The 24012-nt window shown below is 41.6% G+C and overlaps 1 protein-coding gene across 9 annotated transcripts in view; it reads left to right on the forward strand.

The window, feature by feature from the left end:
• Positions 1-7523: 7523 nt before the first annotated feature.
• The window catches only part of Setd5 (SET domain containing 5), a 76618-nt gene continuing 60129 nt past the window's right edge, over positions 7524-24012 (forward strand). For 2 of the 9 annotated variants that reach the window (XM_090323796.1, XM_090323798.1), the window contains exon 1: positions 8142-8321. The gene's annotated coding sequence lies outside the window, so the exon portion shown is untranslated. Of the gene's footprint in view, positions 7647-8135; positions 8322-22861; positions 22946-24012 lie in introns of those variants that run through there. The other 7 variants (XM_090323788.1, XM_090323787.1, XM_090323795.1 and 4 more) reach the window with 7 other exon arrangements.

Genomic DNA, 24012 nt, shown 5'->3' on the forward strand with positions numbered 1-24012 from the left:
ACTATCTGGTTTTAGGTTTTGAAATCAGAAATTCCTTGAAACTCCAAGATTTAATGTATACACTGGAGTCAAAAGGACCCATTAAATGCTCTTTGTGTGTGGTGGTTATCTATATTCTCTTAGGGTACCATGCTCTGATCAGTTTTTCTTCTTTCTTACCAACACTCTCCACCTCCCTAAACTGGCCTTACTTTGCAGCTCTTGCAACATTTTGGTAATGTCCAGCTAGACTTTGGTCACAAATGTGACCCTCAGAGGGCTGTGCCTTATTGGGTCTTCTAGGTCATGCCAGAATTATTTTTTCGTCTGATCTATTTTTGGTTCAAAACAACAAATAAGGCAAGAGAGTTTGGCCTAGAGATAGAGTGCTTGCCTAGCATCCACGAAAACCTAGGCTCCATTCCTTGGTACCATATACACAGAAAGCCAGAAGTGGTGCTGACAGCTCAAGTGGTAGAGCTCTAGCCTGGAGAAAACCCAGGTCAGGAAGCCCAGGACTGGGCAAAAAAAAACGTACAATACAAGGTTTCCTTCTCTTGGACTTTGAATGCCTTGGACACACTTGTGATCTAAGAGTAGACTACTTTATCATCAATTCAGGGGTTGGTAGTAGGGAACTTCAATGCACATGGCCCCTAAATCTGGACATAGTGTCTTTTCCTGTGGCCATGGCTGCATTATTTTTTTGTCAGACATGGGACTTAAACTCTGGGCGTGGATGCTGTCCCTGAGCTCTTCAGCTCAAGGCTACTACCCTACCCCTTGAGCCACAGCACCACTTCCAGTTTCCTAGTTGTTAATTGGAAATGAGGCTCATGGACTTTAGTGTGTGGGCTGGCTTTGAACTGTGATCCACAGATCTCAGCCTCCTGTGTAGCTAGGATTACAGGCGTGAGCCACTGTTCCTGGCCATGGCTACATCTTCTAATCATCCCGTAAAGAGGATTTTCATAATAAACGTATCAGCCCAAGTATAAAACCTGGGTCTTAAGTTTTTAAAAACTTCCAACCTCTGTATTTGTAAGATGATCATGAACAAATCTTGTTTTTCCTGCCACACTGACAGGCATATAGCTGCTGCTTAAACAGCAAAAGAAAGTTTTCTAAGTCCTTTTTACATTGCTCTAGTTCTTTTTTTAGATTTGGGCAAAGAGCTGTTGGCTACATTCCCCCTAGATCCTTTCTCCTCTGGTTTTTGGGTTGTATCCTGGCCATCTTGAGGAAAAGAGCTCAGTAACAGTTCCAAAGCCCTGAGTTCAAGCCCAACAGCTCACACCCTCCTCCCAAACAAAGCAAAATTATCTGATAGTCTTATTGTTGGTTCAGGGACTGGCTCCCAACAAGTCAATATTCTCCCCCATCTATGGGATCGTACTTCCTTGATTTTCCTAGGCCTACAGGAATTATTGTTTCCCATTCTCTGTAGATCTACTCCTGTGACTATCCTTTGTACTCAATAGCCCTAACTAGAGGTTTCCTGCATACTATGAAACTTATTTGGTCCATTTCTAGCAATTTCCCTTGCAGGAGAGAACACATCTCAGTCACACTCAACCTCCAAAATACCAATTCTTCAAGGCAGCATTTTAAGAGTCCAGTTTTCCTACCCTAGCTCATACAAGTAGTTGCCTGGTTCAGAGATGCCTCCATTTTCCTCCCTGTTGTTCCTGGTACCTTCAGGAACTCTTGTTTCATGCAGGAAGTTGCCTGGTTGCCGATGTGCCTGCTTTTATCCACCCTGTGTCATTCCTGCTGCCTTCAGGGAACTCTGTCAAGAATGAAGGTCATGAATAAAAAAACTTAGAGAAGTATGTCCTCTAAAATAGCACAGCACTATGTAAACAAACAAACCAAGAACTCTCCACCTATAAAGGCAAATATCAAACTCCTGAATTTGTGATCTAACAGTCTTCTATAAAATCAGCTTGAAAATAGTCAAAACTAGTCTAATCCTTGTGACCTTAAACCTTATCATAGTCTATCAACACTTGTAAACTGTAATTATATAGGTATACCAAATCTCCATTCACTAAAAAGGAATGAAGCTTACCTAGTATGAATCTTTCAAATCTTTAAAAACCTCAAGCCCTTGGGCTGGGAGCCTGGCCTAATGGTAGAGTGCTTGCCTAGCATGCATGAAGCCCTGGGTTCGATTCCTGGGTACCACATACAGGGAAAAAGCTGGAAGTGGCAATGTGGCTCAAGTAGTAAGAGAGCTGGCTTTGAGAAAGCTCAAGGAGAGTGCCTAGGCACCAAGTTCAAGACTCAGGACTGGCAAAAAAAAAAAACGAAACGAGCCAGGTTCAGTAGCTCATGCCTATAATCCTAGCTACTCAGGAGGCTGAGATCTAAGGATCATGGTTCAAAAGCAGCCCAGGCACTAAAGTTCATGAGACTTTATTTCCAATTAACCACTAGAAAACGAGTGGTGCTGTGGCTCAAGGAGTAGGGCGGTAGCCTTGAGCTGAAGAGCTCATGGAAAACGCCAGGGCCCAGGCCCAGAGTTCAAGCCCCAAGACTGACTTTAAAACAAAACCCCTCAAGCCCTCACAACTTTCATCAACTTTGTCATGCAAGAATAAAAATGATTTGCCCTAGAAGTATAAGAAAAAGTATGTATGGCACTACTTCAGAGATGGAAAAATGGTTTACTTAAATGAACTGAAAAGCATAGCAGTGCTCAAGTTTCGAGTACAAGAAACCCAGCAAAGAGCCACTGCTAAAACTATGTAAGAGTCCAGTAGGCAGTTTCCTCCATGATTAGCAAGTTGGGAAACCTAGGTTACTACTATAACCTGTAAGTTTCAAAAAGAATTAGTGCTCTTTAGCTCTTAAAATATTTTCCATTCATTCAGGGTTTCTTTTGTTTGGAGAAAAAACAGAAATTTATGGAAGAGTAAAAAGGACATATTGTATTAAGAATTTCTCTGGGGGGAGTGTAATGAGTACCAAGACATATGAAAGGGTATCAATGTATGTGAATTAATGCACCTTCTATCTGGCAAATATGTAACCCTTTTATTAATTACAATAAAAAATATTTAAAAAAATTAAACATAAAGCAAAAGATTAAAAAAAAAAAAGAATTTCTCTGTAGCTGGAAGGTGCCTAGTGGTAGAGTGCTTGCTTGCCTAGCATGCACAAAGACCCAGGTTCCATTCCTTGGTATCACATACACAGAAAAAGGCGAAAGTGGTGCTGTGGCTAATCTAACCTTGAGAAAGCCCAAGGACAGTGCTTAGGCCCTCAGTTCAAGCCCCAGGACTGGTGATAATAATTTCTCCGATGATTCAGGCTTGTAATCCTAGCCACATAGGAGGGAGGGACTGTGTCTCCAAGCCAGCTGATGCAGGAAACTGACTCTTACCTTCAGTTAACCACCAAAAAGCCAGAATTGGAACTGTGGCTTCAAGTGATAGACTACTAGCCTTGAGCACAAAAGCTCAGGGACAGTACTCTAAGAATCTCATAGGCTGATATTTAGTCCCACCTTAAAGTCATAACTCAAGATATTTAGGGAGCCTCTTCTAATTTTTCTCCCAAAATAAAATTTAGGGTTGGAATTCATTCACAACAAGTATATAGTCCTATTCTTCAATCATTATGCACCCCTCATTATGGTTTAATGAAATTGTATCTTCCTTTTCTGAAATCCAAACCAACGTTTTGTTAACACTACTGTCAAAGGCAGATTTACCTTTAATAGTGGTATACTGAAGTTAGCTTTCAGGTAAGTATAGCTGAAGTGCATTAAAAAAAAAAAACACCACAGGCAAAAAATAGGTTGGAGCCAGGCCCAGTGGCTTATGCCTGTAATCCTAGCTACTCAGGAGGCTGAGATCTGAGGATCAAGGCTCAAAGCCACTCTGGGCACAAAAGGACCTGAAACTCTTATCTCCAATTAACCTCTAGAAAATGGGAAGTAGAGATTGGCTCAAGGGTAGGGCAGTAGCCTAGAGCTGAAGAGCAAGCCTCATGACCCCCCCCTCCACACACAAAGGTTGGATGGGCTGAGAGTTTGTCCTAGTGGTAGAGTGCTTGCCTAGCATGCACGAAGACCCGGGTTCAATTCCTCAGTATCACATACATAGAAAAAAGCCAGAAGTGGTGCTGAGGCTCAAGTGGTAGAGCTCTAGCCTTGAGAAAATCCAAGGACAGTGCTCAGGCCCTGAGCTCAAGCCCAGGACTGGCAAAAAAAAAAGGTTGGAGTCATGGTTCAGGTGGAAAAGCACTCACCTAGAAAGTGCCAAGTCCCTGACTTCACACTCTAGCACTGTTCCCCTCAACAGCATCCAGGCTCTAATTTCAAGTCTCAGGACCAGCACAAAAAATGATCTCTTCCAACAGAGGTCTGATTTTTATTTTGCCAATGTTCAGTATAAAGAGAAATTATCCATGAGTAGGTATCCTGTAATCCATAATGCAGATTTGCACTTACTGCTACATTATCTACCATCTCCATGCTGGAACACAACCTTGAGCACAAGGAAGTATATAAAATGTGTGAAAAACACTTCCCAGACATTTATGTGTCACTCAAGGGTGGCTACATGTCAGAGTAGGAGCTTAGCAGTACAAAGACTCAACAAGAGACTAAAACCTCAACAAGTTCAGCATAAATACATTTAAGGCAGCAACTACACATGAAATGTACTGAATCAAGTACAATTGGTAAAGAAGTCAGGAGAAGCATTGATGACTTTTGATTATTAAGATTTGGGTATGGCTGGGATTGTGGCCTAGTGGTAGTGCTGGCCTACTGTGCATGAGACCCTGAGTCCGATACCTCAGTACCACATATACAGAAAAAAGCTGGAAATGGTGCTGTCGCTTAAGTGATGGAGTCCTAGCCTTGAGGAAAGCCCAAAGACAGTGCTCAACCCTGAGTCCAAGCCCCAGGACTGGCACCCCACCCCCCAAAAAAAATTCTGGGTCACCAGATAATAGGTCAAACTTGGAGAGAAATGAAATTTCAACCTTTAGTGAAGGTTAAGGAGCAGCAAAAGTGTATCATTCCAGAAGGAACCATCCTACAAGTATGTATGACACTGTTACCATAGGTTGGTTCAATTCCTGTGTCACATAAAGGTCACTGCAGCTCAATGTTAGCTTTAAGCAAAAGAAGGTCAGGGACAGTGTGCCCAGGGTCCTGACTTCAAGCCCTAGGACTGGCAAAAAAGAGAGAGAAAAACGGAAGCATGAAGAGGTGGGGAATGCTTACCCGGTTAAGTATAGGGCCAAATGCAAACCCAATACCATCAGAAAAACATAACAATAACAAATAGGGGTGTGTGTGGAGCTGAGGGATGTTGATTGCAGCTGGATGTCTAGAATTCAACTGTAGTCACAGCACTGGGAGGTTGTCAGAACCAGCAAGTTCCAGGTCAGGCTGCAGATACAGACATGGTCTCAAAATAATAATAATAATTGAGGGTCCTTTTGTAGCTTTCCTGGGAATGGAATTCAATCGGTAAGCAATTAGGGATCTTTGCCTGCCATTTTGTGATTTTCTTACTTTAGGGCTCATGATGGATACATGTACAATTCTAGAAAAAAATAATACTGCAGACAGTTTGAAAGCTATTAGAGAAAAAAACTGAGCTCAGTTACTGAGTGATAAGAACAAAAATAAAGGGGCCGGGAGTTTGGCCTAGTGGTTAAAGTGCTTGCCTAGCACGCATGAAGACCCGGGTTCGATTCCTCGGTACCACATACATAGAAAAAAGTCGGAAGTGGTGCTGAGGCTCAAGTGGTAGAGCTCTAGCCTTGAGAAAGTCCAAGGACAGTGCTCAGGCCCTGAGCTCAAGCCCAGGACTGGCAAAAAAAAAAAAAAAAAAAAGAACAAAAATAAAGGGCTTGAATAAAAGGTATTCAGAAGAAAGAGGAAAATGTTGCTGAAATCTGTGTTCAATTGCCAATAATGTGGTAATCAAGGTTCTCTGGAATTCAAAGAGAACTAGAACCCCAGCCAGGAAATGAGAAGATGAAAACCAAGGCAAAAGCTTAAGAAGGTGCGCTAAGGAGGAATAAAAGCACTTCTGGGCAACAAGGAGGCCCCAGCTCAAGCCTCAATTTGTGGTGGAACTAATCTGTCTGGTTTCATGACTCACCAGGCTACTGAAGATCAGGAGAAAGAGAATACCAGAGCACTGTCTAGGGATTGGAAGAGTCAGTAAAACAAATGAGTAATGGGGCCACAGTACCAGTGAGAGTGCAGAAGTGACTGCAGGAATGCAGAGGGAGGAGGAAAGCGGGAGGGCGGGAAGCTCGGGGCTTCTGGAACAAAGGCTAATATCTTATGGTTCAACTTTAAACTGAGTGGTAAGCCTTTGAGGTGCAACAAGGGTCTCAAGAATGAGTGACTACTGTGTACAGAGGCTACTATCTGGGGGTTGGGAAGAGATAAAGAACCCCTAAAGAACCAGCAGACCCCCCAGCATAATTTGAGCCCCAGGTGAACGCTCAAGGCTCCACTTGTTCCCCAGGACACAAACATCTACGTAGTCACAAGTTTTACACCTGCTCACTTGTACAGGGCAACGCCCAGGAACCAGGCCAAGAGTTCCGCCCAGAGTCGAGGAGCGACTGACTCGACGTGGAGCGGAGGATGAGATCACGGAGGCGGGGACCCGCTCTCCCAGGCCCAGGGCGGTCCTAGCCGGGGGAAGGAAGCTACGGAGGACTCCCAGGAAGGTGCTGCGGCACAGCCCTCCCCCTGCGGAGAAGGGTGCGGCCCGGCCCGCCTCCGACTCTGCAGCTCCCACGGACCGCGGCTCCCCTCGCGCCGGTTTTTGGAGAACAAGCCCCACCCCGCCCACGAACCAGTCCAACCCATCCTCGTTCCTTCTCCCGCCCGCACGGATGCCAAGAGCCGGTCCGGCGGGTCTGGCCCCTCTAGCGGCGGGCGGGGGGGTGTGGGGGGGGGGACCCGGGGCGGAGCCATGGCAGCCACTACCCAGAAGTCCAGGCCGGCGAGCCGCCCCCGCCTCCAGCGCGCGCTTCCTGCCACGTTGCGCAGGGGCGCGAGGCCAGACACTGCGGCGCTGGGCCCCGGGGAGGGACCGTCCCAGCGACCGCCTCCCCGCCTCCCGGCCGCCCGCCGCCCCGCGCAGTGGATTCGCTCGTTTGGGATTCGAGCCAATAGCAAAGATCCGTTCTCCGGACCTCAGGAGCCAATCAGACGCCGAGGCCGAGCAGACGGCGGGTAAACCGACGCCCGCCCCCCGCCCCCCAGAAGGCAGGGAAGGGCGGGAGGGCATCCGCGCTGGAGCTACTTTCACTGACCCTCCCCTCCACCCCACCCCCCCATCAGGCGGCCGGCCGCGCCCCGCCAGTCCAGTTTCCCCCCCCCCACGCCCCACCCAGGGGGCAATGTGCGCCCGGCGGATGCGCCCTCCCCGAGCTGTAACTGACAGGAACTCTACTCCAACCAAAGCGCGCCATTTGTGTTTTCACACACGGCGGGAGGAAAAGCAGCCAATCAGCGACGAGATAGGCCGGAAACGCCCCCCCCCTCCCACGGCGGGAGCCATGGCTCCGTCCGGTTGGAAACCCTTTCCGCTCCCTTCTCCCTCCCCCTCCGGTTGCCGCAGGGCGGGCCGCCCTCTCGCCGGTTTCCAACATCCCCCGTCCGGCATGACGAAGCGGTATGCCCCGAAATCCCGCCGACAAAAGCGAATTTGCCACCCACAGCCGGTCCGCCACCGCCACCCCAGACTCAACCCCCCAGTCCACCAGACCTCCCTCCCACCAGAGTCGCGCTCCCCTACCTAGCCGAAGCTCTCTGAGGAGCGTGAGCCCCAGAGCACAGCCTCTTCTCTAGGCGGCCCGGGCGGCTTCCGCTGATTGGCGGCAAGCTGGCCAATGGGTGCGGAGCAGTGGGCGGAGGGACCAATGGGGCGGCAGGAGGAGGCGTGTCCTGGGTGCCCCTGGCGCCGGCCTTGGGAATCCCCGTGCGGTCAGTGGCGTTTCCGCTCGGGCAGCGGGCTGAGTGAGCTGCCGCCGCCGCTGCCGCCGCCGCCGTCGCCGCCGCCGGGGGAGGGGCGGCCGCCGCCCGCCTGCGCTCAGAGACACGCAGCCCCAGTCCCGCCAGTCCGCCAACACAGTAGTGCCGGCCCCCCCCCCTCCTCCCCTGGCCCTTCCCCCCTCCCCGCCTTGGGCTGGCTCCGCCTTTCGGCCCCCCACCCCCACCTCACGGGTCCAGGCCATTCCCGGCCAGGAAACGCCGTGGCGCCGCGTTGGGCCTAACTCGAGTCTCGCTGCCTCCCGGGAGTGCCGTGCGCCGCAGCCCGGGCCCAGGCCCCGGCAGCGCCTGGGACAAGGTAAGGGTCCGACAGAAGAGAGACCCCGACCCTCCTGCCCGGGCCTCGAGGGAGGAAGGGTCACCTCCTCCGGTCTCCCTGCGCCCGCTCTCGGAGGGACGTGGGCCTGGTGCTCCCCGGGCTCGGAGCAGGAGGATGCTGCCCCCTTTTCCAGCCCCTCCACACCGTCGCACCCATCTGGGCCAGGGAGAAAGGCTTCCTGGTGTGATCCAGTCGACCCCGCCACCCTTTTCACGTCGTTCCTGGGTCAGGACGCTCCCCTCCCCCCACGCCTCTTCACCCCTTTCCTGGGAACTGCCTACTCCACGTTTACCTTTTACTCGAGGTTAGGCCTCTCCTTGCCCTGCGCTCCAAATACATGGGCATACTTTTATTTTATTTTTTTTTTCCTTCTGTTCTCAGCCCTCCACCCTCGTTCTTGCTGCCTTGTGACAACTCCGATGGCTCTGAGGGTCTCCCAGATCTCTTCTCCCTCCCCCCCCCCTCAGTCTTGGGAACGACTTCTTCCCTCGCCTCCTTAGGTTCCCATCTCAGATGGCTGCTGCTTTTCCCACACTAAAGATAATTACCTTCACCACCACCCCCCAATCTCAACATTCTTGAGCTCCCCGTGGCATTTGCCCAAGTATCTGAAATATCCCTGTTGAATTTGTTGGGTTCTAGCCTGGCATTGAGCCAAATTTGATCGTTTCCCCTGCCTTGGGCGTGGAGAGCAGTCTTTTGAGAACGTCTTTAAAGGCAGGAAATTTTATTCTTCAATGAATTCTCTTTCTCTGTACGTGCAAGCCCTGGTAAGAAGTGGACAGTGGTGGGGAAAAGCCCAGGTTTAAGGAGGTGAATCGCAAGAGAGGGAAAGTTTTAACTGCTGGGAAAGCCCCTGCTATGCTAATTTATTCTATAGAGTTCCTTAGCCTGCCTCACTCCTTCCGAATCAGCGGTCTTTTCTCCTGCATGGATATATTGATGCTGCAGCCAGCTCTGCTGGTCTGGGTCAGGGGTGCGTGTATGACCTGCATTTTCTGCTTTCTCATGTTACTTGTGCAATGTGTTCATCAGTAACTCCTTTCTTGCCCAGAGAGCTGGATTACACGGGGCTTTGTCTGTACCTGAGTTTATTTCTCCAATTTTCCCTGTGTTCATAGTCCTGAAAGAAAGCCCAGGTTCCCTTGCTATTTTCGTTCATTTTTTTGATTAAGATGTTTTTAGGTGGCATATTTGTGACCAAGGTCATATTTACATTTTTTCCTAGGGCATATGGTGCATATAGCTGTACTTTTGATTTGAAGGAAGAGCTAGATGAGTGTTAGGAGCTTCAGGAGAATCTGTACCACAAATGTGGGGGGGGGGAGTATTTTTGATGGTTAATTTTACAGTGCTGTATTAATAAATTGGCTGGAAAAGAAGTTATGAAGTAATTTTAAATATGTGGGATCTGAGCTAAAACTAAAGCAGAGAATACTCACATAATCTGAGGTTTCTGGGCCTTTTGGAGGACACAGGGGAAAATTTTATTGGTTTTCTTCCAGTTTTCTCAGGAGGATCATTAGTTCTCTTCTGTAGCCAAAAATGCTGGCCGGTTATGGGATTGGAGTCTTTAAGCTTTATTCAGTATGTCATTATGTGTAGAAAAATAAATTACGTCCTTTAGTAGGACATGACACAAAGCTGTTGTCTCTAGCTGCAAATTTAAATTTGACTAGGGTCTTCTACTACAGATTAATCTTTACTCTGTAATTGCTGGCTTCATTAAAATGAGTATTGGAAATCTGGTAAAATTTTTTTTCCCAAGGAAAAGACCCAAATTTAAAAGGGTGACCTTAGGATTGTTTCCTTCCGAAAGCATTATTCGAACACTCTTAGCATGGAGCACTGATCTTAAAAAAATAGTGTAAGGAGTGGGGGTTGGGTGAAGACAAGGTTGTTCCTGTGTTGGATCCTAGGGGTGAGTATAACAAGGCAGCAGCAGCTGCTGGCTCTGGAGCTCTGGTTGCTACGTGAGAAGCTTGAGTAGTGCTGGCTGCCGTCTCCAGGGAAGGACAGCAGTGCAGCGTCCATTAATGCTGTTGGCTGCAGAGAGCTGCACTTAGAGGCCATGGCTGCTTCTGGACTAAGAAACCTGAGAATTTTCACGGCTGAACTAGTTTGTTTTATTGGTGGAGAGAACAGAATTACCAATTCATGGCCTTCTATCAAGTTATGGATATCAATAATGGAAACGGAATCATAGTTAAAGACTTGAGGGAGGGGAAGGTTTGGTAGAGTTTTGTTTTTTATATCTGGTTTTTGTGATTTAGAAAAATGAATTTAAAACTAAAGAAAGAAAAATGTAAAAATCTTTCTGAGAACCAGATGAAGAGGATTTCCTCTCCCCCCCCACACACACAAGTGCCATGTTTTCCTCCAGCTCTAAAAAAAAATTCATTGCGTCAATTTTTATTCTTTTTAATGTTGTGTATCCTTTTGTATTAGGACATAAGTTTGGTTCATTATATATATGTGTTGTATGTACTCTCCTGGTCACAAAGATGTATCTTTGGCTCTAATCCATCTGAAATAATGGTACAACCCAGACAGAATTTTCCGAAATTGATTGAATGTTGTTCACAATGTTGAAGGCAACCTGAGTCTCGTTGGGTTGTGGTCTCCTCTGCCCTACAATCCCTGAATTAGCATGATTTTTTTTAAGCTGCATAGTCTGTCAAACAGAAGTACTTGAAGGAGAACCACCACCCATATAAAACCACCATTAGAGGCAATTCAATCAACATATATGCCCAAGGTCTTATTTTACCCCTTTTCCCTCAGAACTTTTTTCAATTTTGCATACATTTTGTTTAAATCCTACAGGCATGTATAATTTGTAGTATGACTAGTAATTTGTGGCAAGGAACCAAAAAAAGAACAGAAAGCATTTTGTCTTTCAGAAATGTAAACATGTTGTTTTCCCAGTGATAAAAGCAGACCTATAAAACAGAGACTTTAATGAATATTTTACGTTGATTATAATTTTTATTACTATCACATATATAAAGAAGCTATATAAAGGTGATATACTTTCATTCTAATGGGTGTATGGATAGTTTACAAATTTTTGAGATTACTAAGTAGTATAGATATTACATTGCAAAATACTTTCACACTTTAATTTCCTTTTTTTAACCAGTTGTCCTCTCAAGATAGTCATTTTCTGAAGAATCATTGAGGCCCTTTTTGTAGGTTAATTGAACTCATTTTTTGAATTTGTTGTATCTTTGGATATTGTTTTTTGTCTAGGGACTTTAAATACTTTCTGAAATTATTCTGGCCTTTTTGAGAAGAATGGCTGTTTAATCTTAGCCTTTGAGTGGTAAAGTTATATAGTAAAAATGTAGATGTGCAGGTAACTCACTTCTTTGATAGTCTTTTTTTTTTTTTTTTTTTTTTTTTTTTTTTTTTTTTTTTTTGCCAGTCCTGGGCTTAAGCTCAGGGCCTGAGCACTGTCCTTGAATTTTTCTCAAGGCTAGAGCTCTACCACTTGAGCCTCAGCACCACTTCCAGCTTTTTCCAAGTATGTGGTACCAAGGAATTGAATCCAGGTCTTCATTCATGCTAGGCAAGCACTCTACCACTAGGCCAAACTCCCGGCCTTCTTTGATAGTCTTGATCCAACTCAGACCCTTGCACACTAGATAAGTGCTCTCTTATTGAGCCACAACCCCAGCTTTACAGATAACCACTTTATTCTCTGTTGAAATAATTTCATAAAGAAATATTACTATAATTTGAACACTATTAATTTGTCACGTTAACTTGAAATTAGATGTCCTAGCTGTGAGTTTTGTATATAAAATCTGTTTCAGGTATAGAAAAACCGAAAGTTCTTGATAGAAATGAATTAAGATACAAAATGAAACTTAAATTTTGAATGATGTCTGGCATGATGTATATTTAATAGTACAACTGGAAGGTATTCATAATGTGATTAAAATATCACTTCAGAGGCACTCCTAAGAAAATAAATGTAAAAGTACCTATGAATGGGGTTGATTCTATGTTGCACTAATCTTTGCTACCAGAAATTCCAAAATACTTAGTAAAATAATATTTTTGATTGATTTTTCTAATGGTAAAGATTCATTAATGGTAGAGTTTCACTTATCTATACATATATTATTAAACTACTTAGCCTTTTGAAATGTTCCCTATTGTGTGTTACAAATTGGTTAGAGAGTTTCCTGTAACTTTGAGGAGTGGTCCTGTTAGAAAGTATCACTAGAAAATTCTTTTTCTGGTAAAATGTGTTCAAAGTCCTAACACTTATTACTAAAGGGATCTGTGAAATAAAATAAGGAAACAATGCAAGCTAAGTTTCAGAGTACTTTATTGTGCTTGTATTGAGCAAGAAATTTTCTAATCCTGTCCTGCCTGCCTCACTTTTTCCATCATATTGATTTTCTTTACTAAGCACCTAGGGAATGTCTTACTTTGACAGGAAGACAAAAAAATGAATTTTCTGCTTTTTGGAATTTTAAATTTTTGTTGGCCAGTTTTGTTTGAGGTGCGTCTATAGCTTCATTTCTCTCTGTGCCCTTGTCTTCCTTGTAGTATGAGAATTGCCAGAGTTTTGGTGGCAAATTGGGGTAATGATCATTTTCTTCATCATGCTATATATACACACACACCCAGAGCTAGAAATACCTTTGGCCTATATTGTGACTCACAAAGAAGAAGCAGTTATAGGAATGTATACCTAATTGTTTTACAGCTAAGGAATTGAGTTTTTTGTACTACCTAAAAAGAGAAAATGCCAAATGCTTGCTGCTCTGAGAAATAGATGGAAGCAGGGGAGGATCCAGAGACCTCTGAGGCAGGATTTGGTGTGAGTAGTAAAGGAAGATTTTTGTTTCAAATTGCCAGCTGCTTATGTCAGACTGACTCCCTTATTATGCCTCCAGTGGGCCTGTCAATATGGCCAAACAGCTAGATAAGTGCGGGGCAGGACAAAGGGCTCTTTGCACAGCAGGGAGGCAGTGTTAGTGGGGGAGGGGCGGGAGGTAGGAAAGGCTGGGGAGGAAGGAGGTTCTTGGGAAGACCTATTCACTTGGCATACAGTTTTTTAAATCATTTTTCATTCCTATTTGAGTAGAATTTATGCCAAACACTTACTGCTAACCCCGATTTTCATATACTCCACAATATCTGGTAGGAACCCATCTACTTCTTTAAAGAAAAATAAAGCTTTATTTTGGTTTAAAAAAGTCGCTTTAACCCCCCCATCCTAAATACAAGTCACCTCCTAGATAGATGAGATCAAGAACATTTGACAATTTCTAATGAGAAAAGAAAATTAATATTCTACCTGAATAAAACTATTGCAATAAATAGTGTGTATTTGGGTTAAGATTCAACCAAAATATAGGTACTATGTTTTCTCTAATACTTTCGTTATCTCCCAATTTCAGTAAAAGAATATCATCCTACTTTTAAATATTAGGCCACCATCATGCAAGAATGCTTACTGAAGAAAGGATCCTTACCTGTTCCAGCCTCATCCCTGCTCCCTAAAGAGTGCTCTCCTGCCACTTTTTAGTTAAAGCTCAATTCCTGATGTGTTTGTGTTGTACCTCCAGAAAGTTAATGGAGTTGAAGAAGCCCTCCATACCTCCAAAACAAAATTATGAAATATTTTCAAATCCTGTGTTGCTGTTCAAGTTTTTGTTAAAATGCTATCAATGTGAATAATATTTTGGCAACTTTAAAAAAGTAAATGTCAAACCACCCCTATGCTATTTTTTAGTAAACAATTGAATTCACAAATTAGAAATCATTTAGACTGTAAAATGATTTCTTTCATCAGGAAAGTATATCTTTTATAAGAAAAGAAAATAGGCCAGGCAAAGTGGCTCACACATGTGTGTAATCCTAGCTGCTTAGGAGGTTGAGCTCTGAGGATCGTTTTCAAAGTCAGCCAGGACAATAAAGAATGTGACTCTTATCTCCAATTAATCACTAGAAAAGGGGAAGTGGGGCTGTGGCTCAAGGGGTAGGGTGATGGCCTTGAGCTAAAGAGCTCTAGGACAGTGCCCAGACCCAGAGTTCAAGCCCCATGACCCACAAAATAAAAGAAAAGAAAGTGTATCTGTTCATGTGTCTACAGTATTTTAAAGAATTTGAGTTTTAGGCATAATTAGCTTGAACTCCATTTCCAAGACACATCTGTTGATTGAATGAGATACATTACAATGATATTAAACCAGCCTTGAAGTTTTTCCTTTGTTATGAAAAAATAAATGAAACTGAAATGCTGATTTCTGTTTATGACTTAACAGAGAGGACAATGTTTTAAATTTAACCAATAATGAAAACATTGCCGTTAATATATATAGTCTCTCTTACAAAAGATAAGGGTTACCAATTTAACATTATTAACCCACTTAACGTTATGTATAACATATAGTATAAAGATTCTCGCTGGTAAAATAGCAACAGCATTAACAGGAAATTTGGTAAGCTAGCTTGCATATTGCTGCAGAAATTTAGAGTGATCAGTTTACATGTATCATTCCCATAGATTTGAAGGACTAGAAAGAAATCATCTGGCTCAAGTGTCAGTCTCTGTGGAGACAGTGATGGCTATCATTAAGGTAACATACTTCCCAGATAGCTGGAAATCTCTAACCCATAAATGGCTTCCATTGCTCTGATGGCCAAATCCTGCTAAAGGCCCTAAAAAATTCATGGCAAAGAGAGGGCCACATCTTGATCACAAATGTTTTTACAATTTAGGACTCCCCCAAACAGCTAAATTTGTTTTCATACCTGCCCAGCAGTGGAACAGAATAGAGGTAAAACAGAAATACTTCATCTTGTCTGTTCAGCTGCTCTACCTTATTTCCTGCTATTATTATCTTACTACGCCTCTTCCCAGCAAAAAAGAAACTAGGACAAAGGGAGAAAATTGAATGGACTGCTGTGATTTTTATTATGGTTAAGTTGTGGATTTGCGTATATGCGGTTAAATATAAAGCTCATTTGGCCTGTTCTTAAAAGTCTATAGCAGTAGAGATTTTATAACTTTGGTGGCCTTAACTTTCTTGATAAACTATTTCAGATTCTTAGAGAAAGCTTTTTAAGCATACTTAATTTTCATTAGCCGTTCACTCAAGTCTTTATTCCACCAGCTCCCACTGTTATTAGCTTGAAGAAAAATGAAATACCTACTGTAGACATTTGCAATTTGTATTGGAAATAACTAATGGGTTTACTTGGGTTTATGACTAAATAAGATTCAAAAAATTAAAACTTTGTGTATGTTGGCCCCTTTACCTTAGTGAAAATGAAATTAGTTTGTGTTGTTGTGCCTCTAAGTTCTTCAAGCAGTACAGCTTAAATTCTTTAAGTCTTAACACTACCATAAAATAAGAATTGCAGGTTTTTTTTAACCTTTTTTGTTGGGCCGGGAGTTTGGCCTAGTGGTTAAAGTGCTTGCCTAGCATGCATGAAGACCCGGGTTTGATTCCTTGGTACCACATACGTAGAAGAAAGCCGGAAGTGGTGCTAAGGCTCAAGTGGTAGAGCTCTAGCCTTGAGAAAGTCCAAGGACAGTGCTCAGGCCCTGAGCTGAAGCCCAGGACTGGCAAAAAAAAAAAAAAACAAAACTTTTTTGTTGTCTTTTGACAAATTTTCCCCTCATTGATGTGAAAACTCAAAACCTAGCAGTCTAATAAGGTGTGTGTACTGCTGAATACAGTTAAGATGGTTATTTTGTAACTGTTAGATACTGTGATCTGATTAAGATCTGGTATCTTGTTAGTATATTCCATATTGTTGATATGTTAAGGTCAGTACAAATCAGAGAGGTTCGTTACTTTTTTTTTTAAGGTCATGGGGCTTGATCTTGGCCTGGGCACTGTTTCTACACTCTTTAGCTCAAGGCTACCACCCTACCCTTGAGCCAAGCCCCATTTCAAGTTATTTGGTTATTTGTAGGTTATTTGGAGATAAGGAGTCTCGGGTTCTTTTTTGGCTTTGAATCTCAGTCCTCAGAGCTCAGCCTCCTGAGTAGCTAGGATGACAGGCGTGAGCCACTGCTCCTAGCGAGGTTCATTTCTTTTATGAGGGATATTTTTGTTGAGTTCTTCCCCGTGTCCCTGTTTTGTTTTGTTTTACCGTCGTGTTATGATCTTCTGCCCATACTGAAAATTTCTGCTTTCGACCATTAACCTGTACATGCCTCAACACATACAATTTATACTTTTATAGACTTTTATAGCTTCTGTGAAAGTCATTGATCTGCAGTTAATAATCAACTGTTGGACACTTAATATTCAGTAAAGTTTACTTTGGAAGGACCTTTTGGCAATTAGACCGCCTCTGCATATAGTTATATTTTGCTTCATGTGGGTTGTCAAGAGTTGGTTTGTTCTGAGAAAACAGAAAGGGAAGCACCACAATTATGATAATTTTTTAATTTTTAAATTTTATTTTATTTTCACATGTTCTGGGGCTTGAACTCAGGGCCTGGGCACTGTCCTTGGGCTTTCCTCAAGGCTAGCACTCTACCATCGCACCACTTCAGGCCTTTTCTGTGTATATGGTAGTGAGGAATTGAACCCAAATCTACATGCAGGCTAGGCAAGCATTCTACCATTGGGCCAGGCTTCTGGCGCATTATGGTTATTTTTTAAATTTTTTTTTCATATATTTTTTATTGTAATTAATAGAAGGGTTACGTTATATTCGCCAGATAGACGGTGCATTAATTCACATACATTGATCCCTTTCTCATGTCTTGGTCCCCATTTCCTTCCCCCCCCATCCATTATGGTTATTTTAAAACTAACTGTGGAAGCGTCTTCACTGGTGACTCATGTCTATGATCCTAGTTATCAAAGGCTAATGTCTTTGAATAGCGAGAGGTTCAAAGCCATCCCAGGAACAAACCTAAAAGACTCTTAAACTGAAGTGGAGGTGTGGATCAAGGAATAGCAAAAAAAAAAATGTGTGTGTGTGTGTGTGTGTGTGTGTATTATATATACATGGAATGAGCCGGTAGTGGGTGGCTCACACCTTTAATCTTAGCTACTCAGGAGGCTGAAATCTGAGGATCAAGGTTCAAAGCCAGCCCGGGCACAAAAGAACCTGAGACTCTTATTTCCAATTATCCTCTAGAAAATGGGAAGTGGGGCTTGGCTTAAGGGTGGACTCAGGGACAACACTGAGGCCCAGGGGTAGGGCAGCAGCCTTGAGCTGCAAAGCTCAGGAACAGTGCCCAGACTGGAATTCAGCCCCATGACCCACAAAATTAAAAAAAAAAAAAAAAATGGAATGAGAACACAAAGCCTGGAGAGAGTTCAAGCCCGAGAACATATGTACACACGTATTATAACATTTGTGATTTAATGAAGATGCTAAATTGGGGGATAGCAGTTGCCTAGCATGCAATGAAGACCAAGGTTGGATTCCTCAGTACCACAGGCATAGAAAAAAATGGAAGTGGTGCTGTGGCTCAAGTGGTAGAGCTCTGGCCTTGAGAAAGACCAAGAACAGTGGTCAGGCCCTGAGCTCAAGTCCCAGGACTGGCCCCCCCCCTCCAAAAAAAAAGGAGTTAAAAAATGAAAATTTTGGTAACATGTGAGACTCAAGTTACTGTAACAAAAAGATTTAAAACATAAAAAGCTAACTCTCGGGTTCTTAATTTGGAATCTTAGGCTTGGTTGAGTTGTCCCAAATGTTTTTACCTCACTCTTCCTTATTTAATCTCTAGGAAATTAAAGTATTGCCAGGAATAATGTATCAGTTCACAAACTGAGTAGAAGTCTGGCTAGACAGTGTGTGGAAGTCCATGGGAAGATGTGTTTTGAGAGAAGCAAGACTTCATTGGTGTAACCTCATAGTTCTTTTAGGAATAGTTTCTACCAAAAGTAATGGATAGAAGTTTGTTGTAGTACATAAAGCAACAAGAAGAGAAATGAACACTATGAAATAACCATAACTGCCAGCCAAGAGAGATGAAAAGTAATTTTTTATAATATCTTAGTTCTTTTTAATACTAACAGTATGTTTCAATGGAAAGTATTTACCCAAAGAATTGATCTTTGTGGAAATGATTTTCTAAGTGAATCTTGTAAGGTTAGTAGTTGTGTGTCTTCCTGGGACAGCCCTGGTTTACAACTGATATCCTAGCATAATTAGCAATTGCACTCCTTTCACTTGCAAAAACTGCCTCTAATTGGACCAAATTATAAAGGGAACTTGTAGTCTACACCTCTATCCCTTATTTCCAAATAAGCAGTTTATAGAATGCCTTTTCTTTTTTGTTAGTAGTATGAAAATTGATAGAGGTGCATTAATCTTTTAGTACATTTAATTCCAAATACAACAAAATAGAAAATAATGGATTTAACCTTGGGTTTTATAAACTACTACTAGTTTAAAATCTTCTATTGTGAGTCAGGCTCAAGTCTATAATCCTGTCTACTAAGGAGTTCTCTATAGAGATCTGGGATCATGGTTTGAGGCCCCCTAGACATAAGCATTTGAGAGACTATCTTATACAACAGTTGGGCACCACTGGCTCACACCTGTAATCCTAGCTATGCAGGAGACTGAAATCTGAAGATCATGGTTCAAAGCCAGACCAGGCACAAAAAAAAGGAAAAAAATCCATGATACTCTTATCTCCAATTAACAACCAGAAAAGGAAAAATGGTGCTGTGGCTGTAGTGGTAGAGCCCCAGCCTTGAGCTGAAGAGCTCAGGGACAGCGCCCACACCCAGACCTAAAAAACAGTAGTTCAATGAAGTAGTGGTCTGAGCTGATTATCACTGCTGTTGGGGGCACTATGGGTGCTATTAAACTCCCATCCTCCCCAGAATCACAGCCCAAGTAGCCCTGGGCACAAAGGGAGCTACAGTCATAGTAGAGTACCTGCCTAGCAAGTGTAAGGCCCTGAGTTCAAACTCTTGTTCTGCCAATTTTTTTTTAATCCATTTAAGGATGTGATAGAGCATGTGCTTAAGCACACCAAGACCCTGATTCACTATCTTCTACATTTCCCTAATCTGATCATAATAGGGACTTGTATGTTTGATTCATGTTTGAATCTCAATCTATAGGTTCTTCCTCTATAAGTAAAATATTCTTACTGAAAAAAATTTTATAGGTTCCTACTCTAGGTTTATTAAAAACTACATTGTCATTTAATATATTCTACTATTATTAGATAACCCTTTACTATGTTCGTGTCATGTAAATTAGGGATTAAGAAGATTTCAAGTAGTATACTGTATTCATAGTTTTGTATACACCATTGAAATGAATCTCACAATATTTACCTGGTGATATGTCATGTTAAACAGCTGCTGATATTTGCTGTATATATCAGACTTTATGGTCTTAAAAATTGAATATTCCAGGCATGAGACCTTGATTTCAAAATTCCAAGGAGCTTTTGTTTGTGTCTGTTGAGGCTTAAATGATTAATTTTAAGATCAGTATTAAGTCCTGTTAATGTGATTTGGGGGAGTGGGAGTCATGGGGCTTGAACTCTGGGCTGGGTGCTGTCCCTGAGCTCTTCAGCTCAAGGCTGAAGGCTACCCCTTGAACCACAGCTCCACTTCCTGGTAGCAACTAACTGGAGATAAGAGTCTTTAAGTTCTTTAGTGCCTGGGTTGGCTTGAACCTCCATCCTCAGATCTCAGCCTCTGAGTAGCTAGAATTACAGGTGTGAGCCACCACGCCCAGCCTGTTAACATGATTTTTTAATGAAAAATCACTGTGCTTTAAAGAAAAAAAAATGTCTTTTCTTTAAATTTGAGTAAATCAGCACCTAGCTTAAAAGATGGCATGGCCACACTTTCAGATTTGCTTCTGCCTTCAGTTCATTGTGGTATATTGTTTTACTTGAAAACTGAAGAAAATCTGTACTTGACTAATTGGAAAAGAGAAGACCCCTCATATCCCTCTGAAAGAATCTAGAGGAATTAGGAGTTCTCGAGCCACACAGAAAATTACTTGTCAGGTGACATTGTCCAAAAGGAATGTACTCACTGCCTGATTTTATGTCTCTGTAACCCCTCTGTACATTACGTTTATATAATAATAATAAAAAGGTAAAAAAAATTTATTGGCCCAAATCCATTCTTCTCCTTTGCATTTGTGAATTGTAGGTATTTTATCACTTCATTTATTGTCTGGATTATTGCCCCTTGTTTTACTATTTTAGCTATTTAAAATTATTGTTTAAATGTAGTTAATTATTTAAGTATGAGGAAAGATAAGTTTTTTTCCCCTTTATTTGCCAGTTTGAAAACAACAGATTGATTTGATGATAGTTTAGCTGTTTCCAGAGGTAATTAGTGCAGTGTTACATGCATTCATGGTTTTAAACTTACTTTGTGTTACAGACTTTTGCCTCTTTTGACATTTCAGGTGTGCATGTATGTTTTGACTAGAATAACCCTCTGTTGCTTTCCTTGATACTCAAGATTGTTCCATCTTTGGCCACTGGCTAACTCCTTTTGATTCATTCTTACTATTCTTCCCATTTGTTTGTTTCCTTGCTTTCTAGTACAGTAAGATGTCCCAGGATCATTCTGCACACTTTGTAACCCAAACCTAGAATTGAACATCTCAGAAATTCGTTGTTATTCTTGGCTTGGTTTCTGATTTGAAACTGATTATCCTTCTCTTAATAGTCATTACAGACCAGAGTCTGGATGCTAGAAATGGTTTTTGGTCTTGCATCGGTCCTTGTTTCTACTTTTACAATGATTAAGCCCTAAAAATGCAGTCTTTTTAAAAACAACTGCTTGGGATGAAATAAGAAACATCTTTTCTTACCTATCTCGAAATGCTAGATCATTTTTGTCTCTGATGATTTCATGCGTATTTGGGACACTTGGTGGTGCTTGTTAAGAGTATTAGTCAATTAACATGTCCTGAATAATTTACTCTTAAGCCTAAAATTTAGATGTTATTTAGAAAAGATGCCATCTTTTATGTTTTAAATAAACTTAAATCTTTAAAAATCTTAAAACTTAAACCTGTTTTATTCTTGCTAACTGAAGCAACTTAAAATTACAATGTATTTCAATGGTATGTCACATTCTGATATGTAATATGGGCTCAAAATTGTAAATTAGAATATGTATAATAACTAAGAAATCGTTATTAATTGGAATTTCAATTTTATTTCCTTGGCCTACTACAATAATGCTTTCCTAATAAAATTATTTTGAGTGTTTCATGGGGTAATGTACTTAAAATGATTTAAAAATAATGATTGATTAAAAAAAGTGAGCATCCACTAAATGTTATCTTCCAAAATTGGAAGTTAGTGTTGTTATGAGTATTTGATCAGTATTTTAAACTGCATGTAAACTTAGGATAAATAATGTTCCACAGTGATTGTATATAGATTCTCTTCTTGAATACTTGTTTGTTAAACACGTTATTTGAAATATGTAAAAATCAATGTTAATAAATTCTTTAAAAAAAATAATGTTCCAATACTGTAAATAGCACCTAATCTTCATACCTCATTGACTATATGAATAGAACTAATTATTAACAAAGGAGTAATTGGTACTTAGTGAAATTTGAAACTTTTTTAGAGCATGGAACCTTTCAGATCCTAGCTTTTTTTTTTCCCCAGGGGAGGGGGATTGTAGGCAAGTGCTCTACCACTGAGTTCTGTAGTCTTAGCCCTTTGTTTGAGCTCAAGCTGTTACCTAATTGTTCATTCTTCTGCTTCCCAAGTGCTAGGAAGATAGGCATGCCCCATCTTAGGCTAAGAGGCCTGTTATTATACTAAAACTTATTATATAAATGTGATCATACAAGAGAGAAATGGTAATTATCTGGAATTTAGAATGGTAGTAGTAATTGAAATAAGATAGGACTTTGGTATTTCTTGAAATTAGGTGAATAAATAAAATTCTCTGTACAATTTTAGATTTGTTATTTGAAATTTGATTCATAAGAAAAAGTTTTAAATTATATTTAAATTTTAAGTGTCAATTGGACACTGGTGGCACTCACCCCTGTAATCCTAGTTACTCAAAGCTGCAGTCTTTGGATCACAGTTCAAAGCCAGCCCAGGCATGAAAGTCCAGGAGACTCTTATCTCCATTTAACTACCAGAAAACCGAAGTGGCGCTGTGGTTCAAGTGGTAGAGCTGAAGAGCTCAGGGACAGTGCCAGGCCCAGAGTTCAAATCCCACAACCGACCCCGCCCCCCCCCCCCCCCCAAAATTAACTGTTAAGAGACCTTGCTGTGGTTGTCATAGAAGACTAGTAGTGATGACTATAATCAGATGCTCTGGTCCCTCCCTGTTGGTACTGCTTGCCTCTGATTGAGTTCCTTTCCCTTTTTCCCCCATAATATATTTTCTGTCAACAGAAAAAAATTAAATGACCTACCTAAATAATTACTTTTATATTTCATTACATAGTTATGTAAAGATACTACAGTTCTATATCCCAGATTGAATACAATGCATCTTGACTAATATCGCATCTTCTATGATTTAACAAATTTTAGTATTTTTAAGAATTTTGAAAGACTTTAGGAAGGAAGATGGCTCAGAAAAGTTGTGTCTTGAACAGATCAAAATACCAAATCCATGCCAGTCAAAATTTAGGTAAGAAAAGTAACCAAAATTTAAGTATAGACCATTTTATTCTGCACTTATAACAAATCTTTATGTTAGTAGCAAGTTAACTATAGGTCCCTCTTTTCTACTTGTCTTGGAAGAAAGAAAGTGCTATTTTGTCAGTATTCTGGGCTAATTATTTTAAGTGCTATTTAAATTATACAAACATCCCAAATACAGAGGAAATATTGGATGAATTTGGATTAGAAATGAGCATCTGTTGATTTTATTTTTTATTTTATTTATTTATTTGTTTGTTTGTTTGTTTGTTTGTTTTGCCAGTCCTGGGCTTTAGCTCAAGGCCTGACCACTGTCCTGGACTTTCTCAAGGCTAGAGCTCTACCACTTGAGCCTCAGCACCACTTGCGGATTTTTCTCTGTATGTGGTACTAAGGAATTGAACCTGGGTCTTCATATATGCTAGGCAAGCACTCTACCACTAGGCTAAACTCCCAGTCCTATTTATTTTTTCTCAAATAATTTTTTTGTGTTAAAAGTCTGTAAATATTTTCAGCAGCTCTGGGAAAGAAGCATTTTACTCAGTAACCTGTATCAAGAGATCAAGAGGGGGGTTTGTGCTTAGGAAAATTTACCTCTATATTAATGTTCCTGTGAGGTCTTCCATCCATTGCTAATACTGCTTAAATTACAAATTTTATTTTATTGTGATCAGCATCGTTTATGGTGCTTTAGCATTTATTTATGTTGAAGAGTAGGTTGTGGTAGTAGAATTCATTTGTTTGACCATGACTTGGGCTTATTTTCCAGTCACTTGACTTTAATTTGCATTCCCAAGAATACAAGAAATTGTATCAAGAACTCATGGTACAAAAAAATTATTTGCAGGGTTGCAAGTGTGGCCTAGTGGTAGAGAGCTTGCCAAGCATGCACAAAGCCCTGGGTTTGATTCCTCAGAAAAGGCCAGACGTGCTGCTGTGGTTCAAGTGGCAGAGTGCTAATCTTGAGCAAAAGTGCTCAAGGACAGGCCTCTGAGTTCAAGCCCCAGGACTGGCTCCCCACACACACACACCAAAAAAAAAATTATTTACAGCGAT

The sequence above is a fragment of the Megascapheus bottae genome, chromosome 33 (genome assembly GCF_031878675.1).
Source record: "Megascapheus bottae isolate mThoBot1 chromosome 33, mThoBot2.hap1, whole genome shotgun sequence".
NCBI lineage: Eukaryota > Metazoa > Chordata > Mammalia > Rodentia > Geomyidae > Megascapheus > Megascapheus bottae.